The 23244-nt window shown below is 41.9% G+C and overlaps 1 protein-coding gene across 1 annotated transcript in view; it reads left to right on the top strand.

The window, feature by feature from the left end:
• The first annotated feature begins 6840 nt into the window (after positions 1 to 6840).
• The window catches only part of LOC111961722 (histone deacetylase 7-like), a 76957-nt gene continuing 60553 nt past the window's right edge, over positions 6841 to 23244 (top strand). Inside the window, exons 1-2 of the mRNA XM_023984244.2 lie at positions 6841 to 7138; positions 14745 to 14812. The gene's annotated coding sequence lies outside the window, so the exon portion shown is untranslated. The remainder of the gene's footprint in view (positions 7139 to 14744; positions 14813 to 23244) is intronic.

Here is a 23244-nt window from a genome sequence, read left to right as displayed (position 1 = left end):
AAAGCATAATGTTGATTCATTAAAGAAAAGGAAAAATAAAGGCGGTCAAGTGTTTACTTCCATGGTGTTGTAGCCTACATGTCCTTGGTGTGCACTGTTTCTGAAGTGTGTGCATGCAGAGATGTATTAATGTGCTTGTGTGTGTGCATGTGTGTGCGACCAAGTCAAGCTTTCTCCTTCGTAATCCATAACCAGAACACCACTGAGGATCATGTACAGCAGTATTCATATTCCTACATGAACTTCCTACATTTCCTCAGTTGCCTCTCTGAAAGTATTTTTACTCTCAGTTTGAAGCAAAGATTTATTTATAAACCAATAATTTCAGCAATTCCAGGTCCAACCATTACTAAAAGCTCTGAATCTCCTCCTGCCTCAATTGTTTTTTCCATATCACCCACATCCTCCGCATTTTCCTATCATTAACTTTCACTCAAGCTGAAATCGAATCAGTAAAAAATGTCGGTTTGTGTTTGTGATTACAGAGAATGGCCCATTTGTGTCTTTACACTGCCACTGTACGTTGTTACCATAGTAACGTTGCTTTTCAGAAAGCAGGATCAATAAGCTAGCCAGCTAACTTTAATAAACACTTAAATTAAACTAAAGTTGAGTGTGGGTTATACAGAGTCAGTTAGGCCATGCCATGTCCATATTAATTTAATATTTCTCTGTGAACTAGGACAGATCAGGCTTTTCAGAAATGATCTGGTTAACTTATTGGCAAATCCAGCTGTGCATTGCCCACCAAAGCCTCCCTCCCAGACACATTCTATGTTCGCTTCGAGGCAGACAATACTGAGCCATCCAGCAAGACTCTTGCTGCTCCGGGCGACCAGGTGCTTTCGCTCTCTGAGGCTGATGTGAGGATAACTCTCAAAAGAGTGAATACTTGGACTTACGGCAATAGCAAAGCTCTAACAAGACGCGTCTGTATATCGACCTCGAACTTTTGAAATTTTCTAAGGCATTTTGACATGGTTGACCTGTTTGTTAATAGTGAGTTGGAAGTTAATACGTCTCTTTTATCACCAAAACAAAAGATGCCCAATCTTGCAAAGACTCAGATGACGCATGGAAAAGTTCCCCCTCTGTCTGCCCTTCTTCGGCCTCGGTGGATGCTAGCTCGGAAGAAGCACCAGCATGGTTCAGAATGGAGATGGACAAGGGTATAAAAAACATTGAAGAGACACTTTCTGAACGCCTCATCAAAATGCATGTGCTGGTCGATAAACTCCACGAAGACCAGAAAGTCACAAAGGGACGAGTGACAAAGTTAGAAAAATACCATGCTGACCCACCAGGCTGCCATCCTGGACGTCCACGAGGATGTGGATCAAAAGTACAAGATGTTGGAAGACGCCATTTCTAAACTCGAGGAGCAATTCGAATCTTATAAAAATTTCCAAAGGCACTCGAATTTAAACACTAGATGTTGACTATTTTATACTTTCATAATATCCTTTTGTACAATTTGTATATATCTCTTTCCCTTTTTCTTATTTTCCTTAAAGATTTCAGCACCTAATACCTATACATTTATGACACTTAACATTAGGGGTACTAAATTCCCAGTCAAGCGCAAGTGCATTCTGAATAATCTAAAGCAGCATAAGGTTGATATAGCTCTTTTTCAGGAGACACACCTGACTGACTCTGAGCGTGATAAACTGAAGAGAGAGTGGGTGGGTCAAGTGTACTATTCATCTTTCACCTCTCGGGCAAGAGGGGTGGCCATTCTCATTAATAAGCGTTGCCCCTTTCAGCTACAAACTCAGGTTAAAGACAAAGGGGGTACATTTGTGATCATTCAAGATTCCATTAACACTGAGCCCACAACCATTGTGAATGTGTATGGGCCTAACCATGATCTTTCGGAAGTTAATGTGCCCCTCATCAGAGATAATAATGGCAGGGGTTTTTAACTTGGTACTGGACTCTTCCAATGATATATCTTCCTCTAATTGTATCAACCTCACACAAGTAGCTAAAATGTTACTCTAGAATTGACTTATTTCTTATTCCTGCAGGCAAGGGAAGTTTAACTACGGGGGTGTAAGTATTTACCAAAACCTATATCAGATAATTCTGCCATGCTGGCTTCATTACCAGTCAGTAAAACACAACCACCCTCAAGAAGGTGGAGGTTTGGCACATACTTACTAAATAATCTCACATTTGTAACATTTCTAAACACTCATATCAACTTCTTTTGTTTAGCACGAATAACAACTCTGCCTCCCCCCCAATTGTACGCTCTCCTTGCGTATCTGAGAAGGCAAATAATTTTGTTTATATTAGGTGCTCCTAAGATGTATAAGGCTCAAGTAGATTTGTTGGAGAAATACATTTGAGATCTGGAAAATTAACATAGTATAACATTTGACAACTCAACTCCACAAAAATTTGACTCAAAGCAATTGCAATATAACATGCACTTAGGAGAACAAAACAAAACGACTATGAACATGGAGATAAAGCAGGAAAGTTGCTTGCTTGGAAGATAAGGCGAGAGGAAGTTAGTAAAGTTATTAGTTCTATTAAGCTGCCCAATAACACAGTTGTTCAGGGTCCTGAGGAAATTAATCTAGTCTTAGGGAGTTTTATGAAACATTGTACAAGTCTGAAGGGGATGCCCCTGCCACAATGCACAAGTTTTTGAACAAACTCAATTTACAAGCTATAACTGATGACGATAGATAGTACTTGGAGAAAGAGATTAGATTTGAGGAAATTAGAGATTCCATTTTCAAAACTGTTGGGGGAAAATCACCAGGGTTAGATGGATTCCCTATTGAATTCTATAGATCCTTTTTACCCAAACTAATTGAGGCTCTTTGCAATATGCCTATTCATGCCATAGAGACAGAAAAGCTCCCAGGCACACTTGAACAAGCACTGGTCACAGTTTTGTTAGAAACCTGGGAAAGATCCTCTGCTTTGTGGGTTGAATAGACCAATATCTTTATTGAACACTTCATATAAGATTCTTGCAAAACTCATAGCTCTTTGACTAGACAAGGTTCATCCTGATTTGGTTGATATGGACCAAACTGGCTTTGTAAGAAACCACTCATCTCCTGATAATATCAGAAGATTATTTAATAGTATGCATTATGTAGAGAATGACCAAGAACGTGTGGTGGCGGCCTCATTTGATGCGGAAAAAGCTTTTGACCGCATAGAATGGAACCGCCTGTTTGTATTTTTACAGATGATGAATATTGGACCTAAGTATGTAGGTCTGATTAGATTACTGTACAAATGTCCGGTAGCTCAGATCCTGACTAATGGAAACGTTTCCTCCCAGTCCTCCCTATCACGTGACACAAGACAAGGTTATCCCGCTAGTCCTCTCTTTTTTTCTTTGGCTATCGAGCCATTGGCGGAAGCTTTTAGATCTCATCCATTCATCGATGGTGTTCGTATAGGTGGGCGTAAACATCTGGTCTCGCTATACGCCGATGACATTTTGCTTTACCTCACTAAACCAGAAATTTCACTCTGAGCATTAGTTTACATCCTGAAAGAATAAGGGACCTTTTCAGGATATAAAATAAACCTATGAAAGAGTATAATCATGCCTTTTAACAGGGCAGCTATGCAGAACCCAATTCTAGACCAGCCGTTTTCTTGGAGACATCCGAAAATGACATATCTGGGATTGCAAATTCCTTCTGAAAATATTAAGCCGTATCAACTGAACTATACTCCACTTCTCAAAAAGGTTGGGGAAGAATTGGATAGATGGCAGGATTTACCCATTTCTCTTAAAGATGAATATATTACCACAATTTCTGTACCTTTTTCAAACCTTGGCCTTTCCTACTCCCAAAGTTTTCTACAAACAACTTAATAGGAACGTCTCTGAAACACACAACTTTATTGAAACCATACTCAGAAGGAGGTCTTACTCTACCTGACTTCCAGTTGTATTACTGGGAATCTCAGTTAAAGGGCTGTGGCTATGGCAAGATACAACACCGTGTTCACCCTCTTGGAGACAGATAGAGGAATAGTCTTTCCCCTGTTTCATTGGCATCTATACCTTATATTAGCCCACTTAAATCTTTGCTAGGTCTGATAAACAACCTTTTAATTAAAAACACTCTAAACATATTGATTGAAGTCTGTAAACAAACAGAAGGGCATAGCATGTATGAACAAACACCTTTCTATAATAACCCCATCTTACCCAAAGCCCTGAGAGATGGTGTTACATTTTCTTGGTTCAACAAAGGAATTAAAACATTTGGTCATCTGTATAGAGAAGGTGGACCACTATCCTTTTAACAACTGGCATCTCATTTTTAGTTACCTCAAACTAATTTCTTCAAGTACCTACAGGTTAGGCATTGTATTGCCACTCAACAGGGAGGTAGGACTCAGCCCATTGAGTAAATCGACAAATGATATATTGTGACTGGAGAGGAAAGGGGTAAAAGGTTTCATTTCTTACATGTCCTCTAGTCTTCAAGCTCTGTTAGGGAATGATGAAGCCCTGAAGGCTTGCATGAAGTGGCATGATGACCTTGGTCTCATTTTTGAGGATGACAAATGGAGAAAACTATTTTTAGATGCCCAGCACCTTTCATATTAACACAAGGCACAAGTTGATGCAATCAAATCTTTTACACAGGGTCTACTACACCCGAGAGACTGTATAAGATACATTCTAAATATTCAACATTTGGCCCAAGATGTAAAACGGGTGTGGGCACACTTCTGCATATGTTTTTGTCCTGCCCTGAACTAGGCAATTATTGGGAAGGCATTATTCAGATTTTATCACAGGTCACTAATATGACGGTACCACTAGATCCTTCCCTTATTCTTTTTTGGAGATGACTCTGTCCTTCCAGTTAATATTGGTAAATTGGCAGTCGTCGCAGCCAATAAATACACAACTGTTACCCATCCAGGACATCTACTCGAAGTGGGGCCCGAGGAAGGAACGCAGCTTCATCAAGGACCCCACACACCCCAGCCACGAGCTGTACCTTCACTTACCGTCGGGTAGACGGCATCGAAGCATGAGGTCTGATACCAACCGTCTCAGAGACAGTTTCTATCTACAAGCCATCAGACTGCTAAACATTTGAACTGGACAGACCACCTGCTCTGTATGTCCGCACCTTACCACACATTCACTCACTCACGCACGCATCCAAACAGACATACAGTACACACACACACACGCACACACACACACACCACACCACACACCACACACACACACACACACACACACACAACACACACACACACACACACACACCACACACACACACACACACACACACACACACACACACACACACACACACACACACACACACACACACACACACACACACACACACACTTTAATGCTACACACACATCACACTGCTGCTACCAGACTCTTATTATACTGCTCAATTTGTACACTTGCCCTCCCCCCTTCCACAATACAGGTGTAATATTGGACTATAAATTGTGCTTCCTGTATATACTTATACTACAAATGTATTATTCTACTGCCATTTACTTTATGTTCGTATTCTTTTATTTTCTTATTTATTATTGTTGTTGCATTGTTGAGAAAGGAACCTGCGAGTAAGAATTTTTGTTGGAAAATGTATTCCATGCGTATCCCGTATATATGACTAATAACACATTCAACTTATTGATCATGGTTTGTGAGATACCTCCCTAGAACCAGTGACTATCATATAAATAATCATTTGCAGTAAACCCTCTACAAGATACATTGTTATGCCCGAGGGATATTGCATTGTAATGCCAGGTTAAAAACGTACAGTAACTGTCAAACACTACCTTCCTAAAGGATATTTTGAGTACAATGTGTTTTTAAGTTGTTTTTATGGGTGTTATTTGATTTTACTGTTTGTATTTTCATACAGTGCATCCTGATACAACATTTCCTGCCATTGTCAATGTCTGCCCCTGGCTGCTACAGTCTCTCTCTCTCTCTCTCTCTCTCTCTCTCTCTCTCTCTCTCTCTCTCTCTCTCCACACTCTCGCTCTCTCTCGCTCTTTCTTTTCTCTGACACACCACACACACACGCAAGCACGCACGGCAACGCACGCACGCACGCACGCACCGCACGCACGCACGCACGCACACACACACACACACACACACACACACACACACACACACACACACACACAGAACACAACACAGACACACACACAGTGTTTGGAACAAAGTACCTTATTTAAAACTTGAGTAAAAGTAAAGATACCTAAATAGGAAATGATTCAAGTAAAAGTGAAAGTCACCCAGTAAAATTCTACTTGAGTAAAAGTCAAAGTATTTGGTATAAAAAGTAAAAGTATAAATCGTTTCACCATTATTATATTAAGCAAACCTTACGGGTGCCATTTTCTTGTTATTTTAAGTTATGGATAGCCAGGGGCACACTCCAACACTTAGACATAATTTACAAACAAAGTATTTGTGTTTAGTGAGTCCGCCAGATCAGAGAAAGAAGGCATGACCAGGGATGTTCTCTTGATAAATGCGTGAAATTGATTATTTTCCTGTCATGCTAAGCATTCGAAATATATCAAGTATTTTGGGTGTCAGGGAAAATATATGGAGTAAAAAGTAAAAGTAGTCAAAAATATAGAAATAGTCAAGTAAAGTACAGATACCCCAAAAAACGACTTAAGTAGTACTTTAAAGTATTTTTACTTAAGTACTTTACACCACTGCTCACACACACTTTCCATTTTTTTCTCTTCCTCTCCTCGTAGCTTCTGGTTCGGGGGCTGCACTGACAAAACCTACATCACACTGATAGAGCTGAGCAACTGTGTGAGTCTGAGAGAGAGGGAGAGAGAGGGAGAGAGGGGGAGAGAGGGGGAGAGAGAGAGAGAGAGAGAGAGAAAGAGAGAGAGAGAGCGGAAGTGAGAGTGGCTCAAAAGGCAGAGCAAGCCCCTTGTCTCAAGCACTTTTTCTCTCTCTCTCTCCTTGAACGTACGCACTTGCTCTCTACCCACTCCGCTGTCCAGCAAGTATCTAACCCACCCGCCCACTTCAACCCGTCCCTCTGAGATTGACCTGCTTGCTGACTGCTGTATGAGGGACAAGAAAGCACATAACACTGGCTGTCCAGATCTAATACTGGTAAGAAAAAATAGTTTTACTGTTCTGTTTCAGATGGGTACTTTTGTATCACTCTGCAATCTGGTTTCTCAGGGGTTCTATGCTATTAGAGATGGGCTGACAAGAGAATGAGATGTCACTTTACACTTCACTTCAACTCCCACTGTACTTGACATGCTCAAGTTAGAGAGTAAGGGTAACAAGTGTGCAGATGAGGAGATATGTTGTTTATTTAAGTTGGTAAAGACAGAGTTTTGTTGATTCATCGTTGTTGTCATCTTGTTTGAGTCAAACTCCACGGCAGATGTTCATGTGTCAAGTCTCTCATTGTGCGTTTCTGGAGAACAGCTCTAGCTTTGGTTCTTCCTCGCTTTGTGATGTAGCTTCCCACACTCGCTTTGTTGTTCATGTTAAATAATACCACACTAATATCACATGCGGAAAAACTCTGGGCATTCGGAGGAAAATATGATTATTGTACCTACAGTAGGTTTTTCCTTTTGTCGTTGAATTCGGAGGTGATGTTGCTTGGGACTCGGGACGGGGAGAGGGTCGAAAATTGGAAACAGACCCCACCCACCCCTGAGAGTTAGTCAGTCCGCTCAGAAGAAGGGAACACAAAACAACAGTCCCACCACCAGTGTCAGAGTGTGTGCGTGTGTGTGTGTGTGTGTGTTTGTGCGTGCAAGCGCACGCACGCGCGTGTGTGTGTGTGTGTGTGTGTGTGTGTGCGTGTGTAGAGAGAGACACACACAGAAACAGAGAGAGTACACAGGGTAAGGGGAACTTTCCTAATGGTTTGTTTTGTTTTGATCACTCTGATGTGCTACTTTCTCCGCATACGGTTAATAGAGCTTGCAGAGTGAGAAGGAGGAGAGATAGCTATAGGAGCGTTGAGAGTGAATTGGCCTGCTTTCATAATCTGACCAATGTATTTCCATGTGTCCCACAGCACTGATCACTGCCCTACAGGTCCCTAAGCAGGGAAAAAGAACAAATCAACGAAATGTGTTTGCAATTTGTCCATCTCATTCCCCCCCCCCCCCCCCCCCCCCCACACTCCCTTCCTGTCCATTGGCACACGTCTTCTTATTCCTTAGAAAAACTGTCTTTATGATAGCGATAGCGCAATTTGAAATTGCAACACGCAAACGTTTTCTGAGTTGTATAGCTACGAAAGCTGTCCTAGCTGTATCGTTCAACATTTGTGTACTTTACCACTGGTTGTATTTCTATGGCGTGGGACAATCTTCAGGCAACCAAAAGTTGAAAAACATAAAGTCATTATCAGAGACTAGATCAAAACTAGTCATCATAAGACACACACACACAAAAGAACAGAGTGCAGAGCATTCCCAGCTCTTGATTTCTTGATTCTCCTCATCTTGAACTTACAATGCACCACACTTAAATCTAGTTTGATAAAAAACACGATTGAACTCATGGCTCAGCCTTTTGCTCACTCTCTTGCCCAAAACACTAAAGTTCCTCTCTATTTTTAATCTTCCCAGGGCTACTCCAGTTGTGTATGTGTGGTTTGTTGAGCTCCTAAATCAGGAGTTTTATGTCCTTTTTTGACAATAATGGTCCATAATGAGGACATTCACAAGCTATTTTGCTCTGACTTGGAGGTGACAAACTCAAATTACAGTCCAAGGAGTTCTTGTTGGTTTGATAGTTGAAAGCGCTTCATATAGAGGTTTGGACTGATGTCATCTATACCTAAATAAATCTCTACTGTTAAGCAGAACAATTCGATGAATTCATATTGTAGATGTGCACCGTTTCATAGATGCTCACAGCTCACCATTGAAGTTATACGAGACGTAGATGAGAGTATGTGTTGTATATAACACACAAATTAAGTATTTCCATAATAGAGATGGTATCTCACTCCAGACCAACTCTTGTTGAGAGTTACAGAAAATAGCATGACATCGCAAAACAGTGATATTTCACAAAATGCCCTTGGTACCTAGTTATGAAAAGTTAAAATTGGTCATATTTGCATAGTAACCACTATGATTGCACCCTGTGTTATGCTTCTTGGACCAATGGTATGAGTTCTCTGATTATTACATTAATTGAAATTCAATTAAATTAATTTCATTTTAGCGGAACAGAAACTCTCTCTGTGAAATGCCAGATTGGGTAATCAGCCTCCGCTTTAATTACTTATGGCCAGTATTTCTGTTGCGGTGATAAATCTTCCAACTCAGACTGTGTTTAGCCTGTGGAGGTCACTAGGTCAAGACGTCAAAAGGTCACTGTCAGACAGAAGTAGCCCACTGGGACATAACACTCTCTCTGGGACAGTAGTTGACTCTCAGTCTCAGTAGAGGAGTGACCTAGACCATAGGTCAAGTGCAGAGAGGGAATTATTGTGCATAATGGGTAAAGAGGATGTGTGATGGGTGATTTTTTTTATGGTAAGACTCCCTTGGGCTTTAGCCAATGTTGAGATTCAAAGAGAAGTACTGTAGCCTCAGGGTGGTCAAATGGTTCGTTAAATGCCACCCCCTGCTGGAAAAGTTTAGTCATTGCACGACTCTCAGTATATTTCTGTATCAATACAACAAAAAGAGATGTTTTATTGTCACATACGGTAGGTGCAGTGAAACGTGTTGTTTTTACAGGATCAGACATAGTAGTACTGCACCCCTGGAGTAAATTAGTGTTAAGTGCCTTTGCACAAAGGCACATCGACCGATTTTTCACCTTGTCGGCTCTGGTATTATGAAACAGCGACCTTTCGGTTACTGGCCCAACGCACGAACCACTAGGCTACCTGTCGCCCAAAATTATAACTGCAAAACTATATACCATATAATGAGCAACCATCACCAGTTGTAGGTGTCACTTTGAAAGGTAGCTTTTGAAAGGGGCACAGACACTGGGTGATGGAAAGGGAGATTTGCAGGTATGTGCAAAAGGGGAAGTGGTAGCCTTTTTCGGCAGTCAATGATCAAAAGCACCCTCTTTGGCCTCCTGGGTGGAATGTTATTCATATTTTTCAGAATTTGATCATTGAATAAAGTTTATTTCATTTTTTAAACCGGACAAAAATCTAGTGTTTCTTTGTCAAACGGTTTTGTTATATTTCAGTCTTCTCTGATGTACTTAGTGTAATATTGGGATGAAAACTAAAAATGAAATACATTTCAACTCTATATCTGCCATGGTACAGGTGTCTTATTAAAAAAAAAAAAAACATAACCATGTGTGTGAAGTGTATACTTTTGTTTTCGAAGTAGATTTGTGTAAGACAACCAAGAAACACTCTGTTTGACCCTGATTTAGCCCACTGCAGTAGAAGGTGATGCTGGATGTAATGATGACTAACAACTTTTCTCAATTCTCACTTGGGGGTGGAAGGAAACCCACTAATAGCAACATAGACAGAAAGGAAAAATGCTGTACTGTCTATTTCTATCCATTATTCATGGCCTCCCTCGTCTTTTCAATTGGTTGTCATCAAAGAGGTGTGTTCCACGTGAATGAACTTTGTTTGAGCATTTTAGATTTGAAACGCACATAATACTAGCTTACGGAGTTTCAACTCGTTCCCGTGGTCTCAAAGGAGTCAGGGCACAGGGTTTAAATGAAACCTACATTTGATGTCATTGATTTCAAGTTGTTGCCTGCAGAGAGCAAGACATAAGACAAGACATTTACAATCCATTGAGGTTACAGTACATGCGCAAACACACACGCACGCATGCACGCACGCACGCACTCACACGCACTCACACGCACTCACACTCACACACACACACACACACACACACACACACACACACACACACACACACACACACACACACACACACACACACACACACACACACACACACACACACAGAGAGGAGTGTGTGAGGGCGTCGTATCGCTACGCTTTCCAGCATCTTTGTTTCCAGTGAAATGAAGCGAGTGTGTTTTATCTGTCTTCTCTGTGGCCTAGCATAACATAGCATCTACCAGGAATGGAAAGGCTGAAAGGCAACCCTTTTTCGCTAGCATCTCAACACCTTCAAAGTCACCGCACCACTGCTAGCTAGCGACAGTCGAGTCAGAGGTTTGTTACAGGACGTTGACTAGAGTGGTCTCTGATAGAAAACACACTACCCTGATATGAGAGGGAATTGATGTAATGGCAGAGAGAGACAGTAAATAGAATATCAGTAAATGGAATACACCATAACTATACACCCCAAAAAAAGATATAAGACCTTCCAAGTGTCAAAGCTAAATGTAACCACATCTTTCAAATGCGCCTGGGAAAGGCTGGAACACAACAATGATCCATTACATTCATTCTCTCAGTTCTTTCACGCTTCCTGCTCTGCCTTGCCATTGGAAAGGACAGTTTTGCTCAGTGACACACAGCAGTCATAACTCAGCTGGTGTGTCTCACAATCAGAGAAAGAGACAGTCAGACAGACAGACAGAACAGAACAGAACAGAGACACAGAACAGAGAGACTGAAATAAATAGATGGAGGGTGGTGAACACACCCTGTGCCCCCCCCAGAGATTGAATAACAGATGAGTGTTTGCCCAGGGATATACCCTCAGGCCTCCACCCAGTACCAGGAAATCTGTGACTGAGATAATATGACATATTCCAGGAATCATAACACTGCATGAAGCTACAGTAGGACTCCTCATAATAATAATAATCTCTGTCAAATATTCTACATTTAATATTTAATAATGCCATATACATGTACATGTTGAACACTGTGATAGGTGCAGTATGTATCTATCTATCTTTCTTTCTTTCTGTCTTTCTTTCTTTTTGGCAATCTGCCCTGTGTGTACGGTAACTTCTGTTCCCTCCATCACTGCATTGCCTGACTGCATTCCTTTCATTCCTATTGGCTTCCTGTGCCTGGGAGCGGAGCTGGCACCCCACTGGTCATAGAGCTCAGAGCTGTACATTTCATTATTACTGAGGCATATGTGCATGGTATCTCTCTCCCTCTCTGTTTCTCTCTGTACCTCTCCACCTCACTTGTCCTCCTCCCCATCTCTCTCAGCTCTGCCCGTCCTCACCCACAGACACCTCAGCATTTATCTCTCTGACAGAACACAATGTGTGGTACAGGAGGGCACGGAAATGTGAGTTTCGGCAGCTTACGAAGGGGGTCCTCCAGGGTTCAGTTTTAGGGCCTATTATTTTTACGCTGTATATTTATTTTATTGGAAGGAATGTAAAATCCACTAAACTCCATCTGTATGCTGACAACATTCTGTAAGACACAACAGCAGTAGCAGTCTGGCCCATTTGCCACAGTCACAGCTGAACTCTTAGTTCGCACAATCCTGGTCATTGTCAGTCAGATCAGCAGCTACTCCTCAACTCACTCTCCTAGATAATAGGATTATTCCCTATAAATGAGACTAAAGGTTCTCCATTTGGCCAAATCCACCCTATGTCTACAATATGTCGTTGAGCCCGGCCCATGGAGATAACTCTAACCTGATTTGGGATGGTCAAATAGATTTGAATCAATTCAGGTCATCTTTTGGAATTGTCTGAACCACTGTTTACACTTTGGCTCTCTTAAGTTAATTTAAGGTGAAATTACAATTCCACTCAAAACAAACTAATATCAACAAGTTTATCAGAACCATAATACAACACAGCTTGTGTCTCTCCTTTGGTACTTATGGCAAGAGTATTCAGCCAACAAGTCATGGGTATGACTGTGGGGTGGACCCAATCCTAACAAGCTTGTAGCTTGAATTTCAACTCAGCACTCCCATGGATCAATACACAATTTATATTAATGTTGTGGCCCGGGGACCGTTTGTGGTCCATCCTTGATTAATTGTGGCCCCAATTTGTACTCTAATAACTTAGATTTAATGTTTGATTCTTTGAAAATATGTTAGGAACATATCATTTTACATTAAGCAGTACATGATTTCAAAGCAAATGCTGTTGAGGTAAACTGCTATACATCCACATCCCTTCTGATGTTTGACACACACAGACTGAAAAGGGAAAATCCTTTTGGCATATCTACCTAACACTAAAAGTAATTGCCATTTTTTTTCTATTATTTTACACCACAATGTTTTACAACTGTAAGCTGAATAAAAGGAGTTATCCCTCTTCTTTGCTCAACAGACAACAGACAAAAATAATGTCCAGTTTTGACTTTACAGTGACAAGGTCATGACCTGTTTTCAATAAAGCTGTGTTGGAGTGTGTTGTATGTGTGTTTGGCACCTCATGTTGTTGCCTATTCCAGCAGGGTGAGGCTGGCACTGTACATTGTCTGCACTCATCTCATCTCTCCCTCCCTGCCATGTTCCTTATCTTACCCTCACACTCTGAAGAGTCTGTCTATGGACACTACTGTATGTGAACATCAGGGCAGTGCACTAGTATTGTCTGTGTTTGTGAGTTTCTGTCTGTTAGTTTATTTTTGTTAATTTGCTAATTGCTACTCGACATTCATACACATACATACAGTACAATTCAGTTAACACCATAATGTATACTATAATGCTTTTGCATGTATTTTCTACATGTCTCTTGCTATTTGTAGTTTTTCATCAGTACTTGCATATGACTTTCTGTTTGTGTTTGTGAACTCGAAATCCTCTATAACAGCACAATATACCACATCCTTTCTATACTTGTTATTATCCTTGCAGCAATCTCTTTAGAGAAATTCAGCATTACAGCGCGATTGAAAGTTAAAGGCAATGTTCCCGTTAGCGGAGCGGTCAATACTGCACATTTCGGCTCAATCGGAAATCACTTTTACATTTCTTGGGCAGAATATGTAGGCCTATAACGCTTCACCGTTCCAGATTGAATAAAGCCCTATATTTAGAGTGAGCTGTTTCAGTGTTATTGTGAGATTGTGTGGTCTCCACTTTTAGCTCAAATGGACATGATTCAGACAAGCTGATAAAATGGGTGTTCAGCAGGTGGAGCCCTGAGACCGAACTGGCTCATTTTACTGTTCCTCAAAGGAGATGAACGTTAGACTAACAGATCAACTCAACAGAAACGTCGCAGAAATGATAGCTTCAACAATGCGAAAATTAGACAGATTATGTCAACACCTCTAGTTTAGTTTTTTGTTGCGCGTTTGACAAAGGGAAGTAGGCTAGTCATTTTTTTTGGAGTTTCATTCGCTACATTTACAGTAGCCTCCTATTACAGACGGCCTATATGTATCGCAAAATTGGACCACATGTTGCTCCCCTGTTGAATTGTATTCGCTAATTAATAGCAGCGTCGAAGACATCAATAAATTAGAAAACTGATCTCAAATGAATGTGTCAAATAGTAACCGCGGAGGTAGGCTACTTATTATTTGGTCTACTCTTGAATAGTCTGTACAATTTAAATGTATAATATAATCTTCAATTCTTCGTTTAACATTATGTTTGGAGTTTGAGTTTGAGTTTAGTGCGTGTGAAAGGTCAGCACGCTTTTGCATTTACCCACGTATTTGATTAGCCATTTATTGAAACAATCAAGTCTCTCGCGTCATCTGGTTGCCCATCAGAAAGTGATGATGCACTTAAATGGTGCACCTCAAAACTCACTCAGTGCTGAATGTATGTTGTACTCACGATTGTTTTCCTTTACTTCCTAACAGATGGACCAATAGAATCTGGACCTCAAATAGAGACAGGCGGACTGGAAAGACGTTTTCGACAGTGACGGGTAGGATTCCATATTTCACTAATATCAAGGTTGTCTGGAATCCAGGTGTAGTGTAACCTGAGGTAGTATCAGGTGCGTCTGTAAACTAATGAAGGCTACATTTCCTGTTGAAAGGAGTGCGCTAACTGAATGGTGGTGTGGTTGTACTCTACACCATGTATTGTAGGTTAAGCTTGCCTCAATTACTAGAAAATGTGATATAAATCATTGGTAATCGTGTAATTGTGCAACTAAAGCATACGCTTGGACAGAATAGCCTTATAGTCAGAGAAGGTATTACATTTACAAGAGGCTCAAATACGACCTATAAAGTCATTGAAAAGTTTGACTCATGCAATGGGCAAAACACTTGGTTCTCTGATGTACTGTAGGCTACAGTAGTTTATGAGTATGGCTGATGTTTCGTAGCAATGGGGGAGCAGCTGTGTTTGTGTGTGTGTGTGTGTGTGTGTGTGTGTGTGTGTGTGTGTGTGTGTGTGTGTGTGTGTGTGTGTGTGTGTGTGTGTGTGTGTGTGTGTGTGTGTGTGTGTGTGTGTGTGTGTGTGTGTGTGTGTGTGTGTGTGTGTGTGTGTGTGTGTGTGTGTGTGTGTGAGAAAAGGAAAAACCTGGACACATGAGAGTAGCACACACACACACACACACACACACACACACACACACACACACACACACACACACACCACACACACACACACACACACACACACAACACACACACACACACACACCACACACTAGTCAGGATGAGGTCATAGTCATAGTAATGTGAGGATATAGTTACGCCAGTTTCACGTGTGCCACGCCAGAGGAATGGACACCACTCTCCGTTTGTATAGCCTTTTAGATCTCTTTCTCTCCGTCTTGTTCTCCTCTTTCCCTCTTTCTCTCCATCCCTCTCCGATAACCAACTTAGTTCACTGTGTGAGTGTACGTGCCTGCCCGCATGCCTGCCTGCATGCCTGCGTGCGTGCGTGCGTGCGTGCGTGCGTGCGTGCGTGCGTGCGTGCGTGCCTGCATAGATGCGCTAAAACATTTTTAGTATCACTTTACCTGAAAGTGTCATTACACAGGGATCGTCACAGCCTCAGGCCGACTCCAGTTGTTATGACTGCCATTTGTTTGGCCGCGCAAGTGTTATAACAGACACAGTGTAAAGGAGACTGGGTGCTGAGGGTTCAAGTGAAATGTTATAACCTTACCTTGGAGGTTTCTGTTATGTGCCACTGCCATGGGTTTGAACTGCACTTTTACTCATGGGGGGGTATCACGATACTACATTTTCCATAGCAAGAAGGAAAACATGATGCAGACTAAACTAAACTCTTGTGGGTTGGTTTCCTGGACACAGATTAAGCCTAGTTCTGGATTTAAGAGCATGCTCGATGGAAGATCTCCATTCAAAAAGCTTTTTAGTCCAGGACTGGGTTTAATCTCAGTCTGGGACACCAGCCCATAGTCCTTTAGGAACTTGCTTTATGTAACATAGTGTGTGCTATAACTTGGGAAAAGTGTGACAGTGTGACAACATAGTCCATACAACATGCATCGTGCCAAGTTATTCATTTGGCCGAACAATGCATTATTCATGCTTATCAAATGGCTAGCCATTACCGTTTCCCCTTAACAAGAAGACCCTGCTGAAACATTGGTTGCTAGTAATTTGATATGTATCAATGAAGTGATTGTTCACTCAATAATATGCTTGTTGCTATTTTTGTGTGTGCTCAGTTGGTAGAGCATGGCGCTCGTAACGTCAAGGTTGTGGGTTCGAGTCCCACGGGGGAAGAGTACTGGGGGGAAAAGTATGAAAATGTATGCACTCTGGATAAGAGCGTCTGCTAAATGACAAAAAATGTCAAATGTAAACAGAATGTGTTAACATGACTATATCTTAGCAGACTTTTTGAGGTAAGCGAAGAAAGTAATATAACTTGGTTGGTACTTGGGAACTTGGTTGGTACTTGGGAACTTGGGAACTTGGTTGGTACTTGGGAACTTGGGAACTTGGTTGGTACTTGGGAACTTGGTTGGTACTTGGGTACTTGGGAACTTGGTTGGTACTTGGGAACTTGGTTGGTACTTGGGAACTTGGTTGGTACTTGGGAACTTGGTTGGTACTTGGGAACTTGGTTGGTACAGGGAATTGGCTCCTCTACCTCTGTGTATTTTTTATTTTCTACTGAAAAAACACTTTTTTTAAAAACAGTGTGAGAGAGCAGTGCTGACAATATGGATAGTGTTGTGGGCTGGACAGGACTAGACGTGAAGATCACGTTGTTGCCTCTTTCTGGTTTTAAACCAGCTCAGCTGACCGCACACACACTCCCTCAAAATCTAGCAGTACTGCAGTGTGTGTGTGTGTGTGTGTGTGTTTGCGTACATGCATATGTGAGCTACCAAACTAACATCACATTTGTCTACACAGATCGCATTTGAAACAAAAAAACATGATATGTGCACACATACAGTTGAAGTCGGGAGTTTGCATACACCTTAGCCAAATACATTTCAACTTAGTTTTTCACAATTCCTGACATTAAATCCGAGTAAAAATTCCCTGTCTTAGGTCAGTTAGAATCAACAATTTATTTTAAGAATGTGAAATGTCAGAATAGTAGTAGAGAGAATGATTTATTTCAGCTTTTATTTCTTTCATCACATTCCCAGTGGGTCAGAGGTTAACATACACTCAATTAGTATTTGGTAGCATTGCCTTTAAATTGTTTAACTTGGGTCAAACGTTTCAGGTAGCCTTCCACAAGCTTCCCACAATAAGTTGGGTGAATTTTGGCCCATTCCTCCTGACAGAGAAACTGAGTGTAACTGAGAGTGTAACTGAGTCAGTTTTGTAGGCCTCCTTGCTCGAACACGCTTTTTCAGTTCTGCCCACAAATGTTCTATGGGATTGAGGTCGGGGCTTTGTGATGGCCACTCCAGTACCTTGACTTTGTTGTCCTTAAGCCATTTTGCCACAACTTTGGAAGTATGCTTGGGGTCATTGTCCATTTTGAAGACCCATTTGCGACCAAGCTTTAACTTCCTGACTGATGTCTTGAGACGTTGCTTCAATATATCCACATAATTTTCCTCCCTCATGTAGCCATCTATTTTGTGAAGTGCACCAGTCCCTCCTGCAGCACCCCCACAACATGATGCTGCGACTCCTGCATTTCACGGTTGGGATGGTGTTCTTCGGCTTGCAAGCCTCCCCCTTTTTCCTCCAAACATAACGATGGTCATTATGGCCAAACAGTTCTATTTTTGTTTCATCAGACCAGAAGACAGACCAGAAAGTACGATATTTGTCCCCATGTGCAGTTGCAAACCGTAGTCTGGCTTTTTTATGGCTGTTTTGGAGCAGTGGCTTCTTCCTTGCTGAGCGGCCTTTCAGGTTATGTCGATATAGGACTCGTTTTACTGTGGATATAGATACTTTTGTACCTGTTTCCTCCAGCATCTTCACAAGGTCCTTTACTGTTGTTCTGGGATTGATTTGCACTTTTCGCTCCAAAGTACGTTCATATCAAGGAGACAGAACGCATCTCCTTCCTGAGTGGTATGATGGCTACGTGGTCCCATGGTGTTTATACTTGCGTACTATTGTTTGTACAGATGAACATGGTACCTTCAGGCGTTTCGGAATTACTCCCAAGGATGAATCAGACTTGTGGAGGTCTACAATTTTTTTCTGATGTCTTGGCTGATTGCTTTTGATTTTCCCATGATGTCAAGCAAAGAGGCACTGAGTTTGAAGGTAGGCCTTGAAATAGGTACACCTCCAATTGACTCAACTGATGTCAATTAGCCTATCAGAAGCTTCTAAAGCCATGACATCATTTTCTGGAATTTTCCAAGCTGTTTAAAGGCACAGTCAACTTAGTGTATGTGAAATAATCTGTCCGTAAACAATTGTTGGAAAATTTACTTGTGTCCTAACCGACTTGCCAAAACTATAGTTTGTTAACAAGCAATTTGTGGAGTGGTTGAAAAATGATTTTTAATGACTCCAACCTAAGTGTAGGTAAACTTCCGACTTCAACTGTAACCTTATAGCCATTGAAAGCTGCAATTTGTAACTTTTTGGGGGACGAAATTCACATAGAAATGTGAGTTATAGATCTGTCATTCTCATTGAAACCAAGTCTAGGTAGATCTGTTCTATGTGTGCTATTTCTAGGCTTCCCATCCTAAAGTTGAATTTTTGTGTATGTTATGTTTGGTTTTGTACACCAGCTTCAAACTGCTGAAAATACAATATTTTGGGGTTATTGAAAACATTTTACAGCAGTTCAGGTGGTACAATAACAAGAGACCTTGTTAAGTCACGAAATCTGAAATTAGGCAAACTATTAGAATTTTAGCAACCAGGAAATGGAGGAGCGATTTCTGCATATCGCACCAGTGGCGGTTGGTGCCGTTTAAGATGAGGGAGGATGATTATTTTTTTATGAGCATGGCCTTATTTCTATTACAGCATATTGGATGACTGTCACATCGATAGGTTTAGGCTACTACATGATACTCAAATGTTTCTCTATTCCCTATATCCATCATAAGGTTGCTACAACCTAGCCTATGAATTCAAGTTTACAACATAGTTGCACAGGTCGAGAGAAATTTGAGTAATCAAGGTGACAGATACACACAGCCTGAACACAGCCTACATCGTTGTCACCATATTCAAATCAAATCAAATGTGTTACATGCGCTGAATACAACAGGTGTAGACCTTACAGTGAAATGCTTACTTACAAGACCTTAACCAACAATGCTTTCAGAAAAAAAACTGTTAAGTAAAAAATTGAAAATAAAAGTTACAAATAATGAATTAAACAGCAGCAGTAAAATAACAATAGCGAGGCTATATGCAGGGTGTACCGGTACAGAGTCAATGTGCGGGGGCACCGGTTAGTCGAGGTAATTGAGGTAATATGTACATGTAGGTCGAGTTATTAAAGTGACTATGCATAGATAATAAACAGACAGTAGCAGCAGCGTAAAAGAGGGGTCAGGGTAGCCCTTTGATTAGCTGTTCAGGAGTCTGATGGCTTGGTGGTAAAAGCTGTTAAGAAGCATTTTGGATCTAGACTTGCCGCTCCGGTACCGCTTGCCGTGCGGTGGCAGAGAGAACAGTCTATGACTAGGGTGGCTGGAGTCTTTGACAATTTTTAGAGCCTTCCGCTGACACCTCCTGGTATAGAGGTCCTGGATGGCAGGAAGGTTGGCCCTAGTACTGGGCTGTACGCACTACCGCCTGTAGTGCCTTGCGGTCGGAGACCGAGCAGTTGCCATACCAGGCAGTGATGCAACCAGTCAGGATGCTCTCGATGGTGCAGCTGTAGAACCTTTTGAGGATCTGAGGACCCATGCCAAATCTTTTCAATCTCCTGAGGGGGAATAGACTTTACCGTGCCTTCTTCACAACTGTCTTAGTGTGTTTGGACCATGATAGTTTGTTGATGATGTGGACACCAAGGAACTTGACACTCTCAACCTGCTCCACTGCAGCTCCATCGACGAGAATGGGGAGTGCTCGGTCATACTTTTCCTGTAGTCCACAATCATCTCCTTTATCTTGATCACGTTGAGGAAGAGGTTGTTGTCCTGGCACCACACGGCCAGGTCTCTGACCTCCTCCCTATAAGGCGGTCTCGTCATTGTCGGTGATCAGGCCTACCACTGTTGTGTCATCGGCAAACTTAATGATGGTGTTGGAGTCGTCCCTGGCCGTGCAGTCATGAGTGAACAGGGAGTACAGGAGGAGACTGAGCACGCACTCCTGAGGGGCCCCCGTGTTGAGGATCAGCGTGGCAGATGTGTTGTTACCTACCCTTACCACCTGGGGGCGGCCCTTCAAGAAGTCCAGGATCCAGTTGCAGAGGGAGGTGTTTAGTCCCAGGGTCCTTAGCTTAGTGATGAGCTTTGAGGGCACTATGGTGTTGAATGTTGAGCTGTAGTCAATGAATAGCATTCTCACATAGGTGTTCTTTTTATCCAGGTGGGAAAGGGCAGTGTTGAGTGCAGTAGAGATTTTATCATCTGTGGATCTGTTGGGGTGGTATGCAAATTGAAGTGGGTCTAGGGTTTCTGGGATAATGGTGTTGATGTGAGCCATTACCAGCCTGTTAAAGCACTTCATGGCTATAGAAGTGAGTGCTATGGGTCAGTAGTCATTTAGGCAGTTTATTTTACTGTTCTTGGGCACAAGGACTATGGTGGTCTGCTTGAAACATGTGGGTATTACAGACTCAGTAAAGGACAGGTTGAAAATGTCAGTGAAGACACTTGCCAGTTGGTCAGCGCATGCTCGGAGTACACATGCTGGTACTCCGTCTGGCCTTGTGAATGTTGACCTGTTTAAAGGTCTTACTCACATCGGCTACGGAGAGCGTGATCACACAGTCATCCGGAACAGCGATTGCTCTCATGCATGCTTCAGTGTTACTTTCCTCGAAGCAAGCATAGAAGTCATTTAGCTCATCTGGTAGGCTCGTGTCACTAGGCAACTCACGGCTGTGCTTCCCTTTGTAGTCTGTAATAGTTTGCAAACCCTGCCACATGCCACGAGGGTCGGAGCCAGTGTAGTACGATTCAATCTTAGTCCTGTATTGACGCTCTGCCTGTTTGATGGTTCGTCGGAGGGAATAGCGGGATTTCTTATAAGCTTCCGGTTTAGATTCCCGCTCCTTGAAAGTGGCAGCTCTACCTTTTAGCTCAGTGCGGATGTTGCCTGTAATCCATGGCTTCTCGTTGGGGTATGTACTTACGGTCACTTTGGTGATGACAAACTTATTGATGAAAATACCTGGTAGAATTGAGGTAAAATGGATTTGAGTTTCCCTGCATTAAAGTCCCCGGCCACTAGGAGCACCGCCTCTGGATGAGCGTTTTCCTGTTTGCTTATGGCCGTATACAGCTCATTGAGTGCGATCTTAGTGCCAGCATCGGTTTGTGGTGGTATATAGACAGCTATGAAAATTACAGATGAAAACTTTCTTTGTAAATAGTGTGGTCTACAGCTTATCATGAGATACTCTACCTCAGGCAAGCAAAACTTCAAGACTTCCTTAGATTTTGTGGACCAGTTGTTGTTTACAAATATACATAGACCGCCACCCCTTGTCTTTCCAGAGGCCTACCGGAAAAGCTTAAGACCCGCCAGCTGTATGTACCATGTCCCGTTGGTAGGATGTACGTGATTGTAGTTTGTCTATTTTATTATCGATTGATTGTACGTTGGCTAATAGGACCGATGGTAAAGTTAGATTACCCTCTCGGCGTCAGATTCTTACAAGGCACCTGGACCTTCGTCCCCAATACCTAAGTCTCTTTCTCCTGTGAATGACAGGGATGAGAGCCTTGTCAGGCGTCTGAAGTAAATCCTTCCCGTCTGACTCGTTGAAGAAAAAGTACTCCTCCAGTACGGGGTGAGTAATCTCTGTGCTGATATCTAGAAGCTCTTTTCGGTCATAAGACACGGTGGCAGAAACATTATGTACAAAATAAGTTACAAATAACGCAAAAAACATACACAATAGCTCAATTGGTTACGGGATCGTAAAACTGCAGCCATCTCCCTCTGTCGCCATTCATATTAACATCATAGTCAACATAGCTACTAGAACTAACGTGTTAGTAAACCCCCTACAATCACGCAGTAGTCAGCAGCGAGCAGTTTAGCAGTTATACCGGTGGGCCCCGGTGGCAATAAATTAATTAAACCACACGAATATCTTGACTTGAAAAAGTTCCATTATGGGATAGTCATAGCCAGCTAGCAAACATAGCATCCCTCTCTGTTTGAGCCGGGTGTTTGAGTAGGCTAAACTAGCTAGCTGCATTCACTGGCTAAGTAAGTGAAGGTAAAAAAGAATTCAACAAAATATAGCTATCTCTCGCTCTCTTTCTCGCTCTCTTGATTCTCCTTTATTTTTAAATGAATAAATTTGTTCAAAACTGTTAAACTGTTGTCTTTCTCTCTCTTTGAGTCAACTGCTCACCACATGTTATGCACTGCAGTGCTAGCTGGCTGTAGTTTATGCTTTCAGTACCCAATTCATTCTCTGATCCTTTGATTGGGTGGACCACATGTCAGTTAATGCTGCAAGAGTTCTGATAGGTTGGAGGATGTCCTCCGGACGTTGTCATAATTACTGTCATAATTACTGTGTAAGTCTAAGGTATGGGGTGATAACCACGAGCCTCCTAGGTTTTGTATTGAAGTCAATGTACAGAAACTAGCTGTCCTCGGGCTACACCATGGTGCAACCCTGTTAAAGCTACTGTAGTCTTTCATTGCAAAACAGTGTGTTTTAATAAATTATTTAATATATTTATACCATGTTATACCAGTGTTATACCGTATCTATTGTCAAGTTAGCACAGGCATCAAGTCAATCTCATGACATTGTTATGAGCCTCTACTTCTGAGA

The sequence above is a fragment of the Salvelinus sp. IW2-2015 genome, linkage group LG1 (assembly GCF_002910315.2).
Source record: "Salvelinus sp. IW2-2015 linkage group LG1, ASM291031v2, whole genome shotgun sequence".
Classification (NCBI taxonomy): domain Eukaryota; kingdom Metazoa; phylum Chordata; class Actinopteri; order Salmoniformes; family Salmonidae; genus Salvelinus; species Salvelinus sp. IW2-2015.
This window is presented reverse-complemented; position numbering and strand designations above follow the sequence as displayed.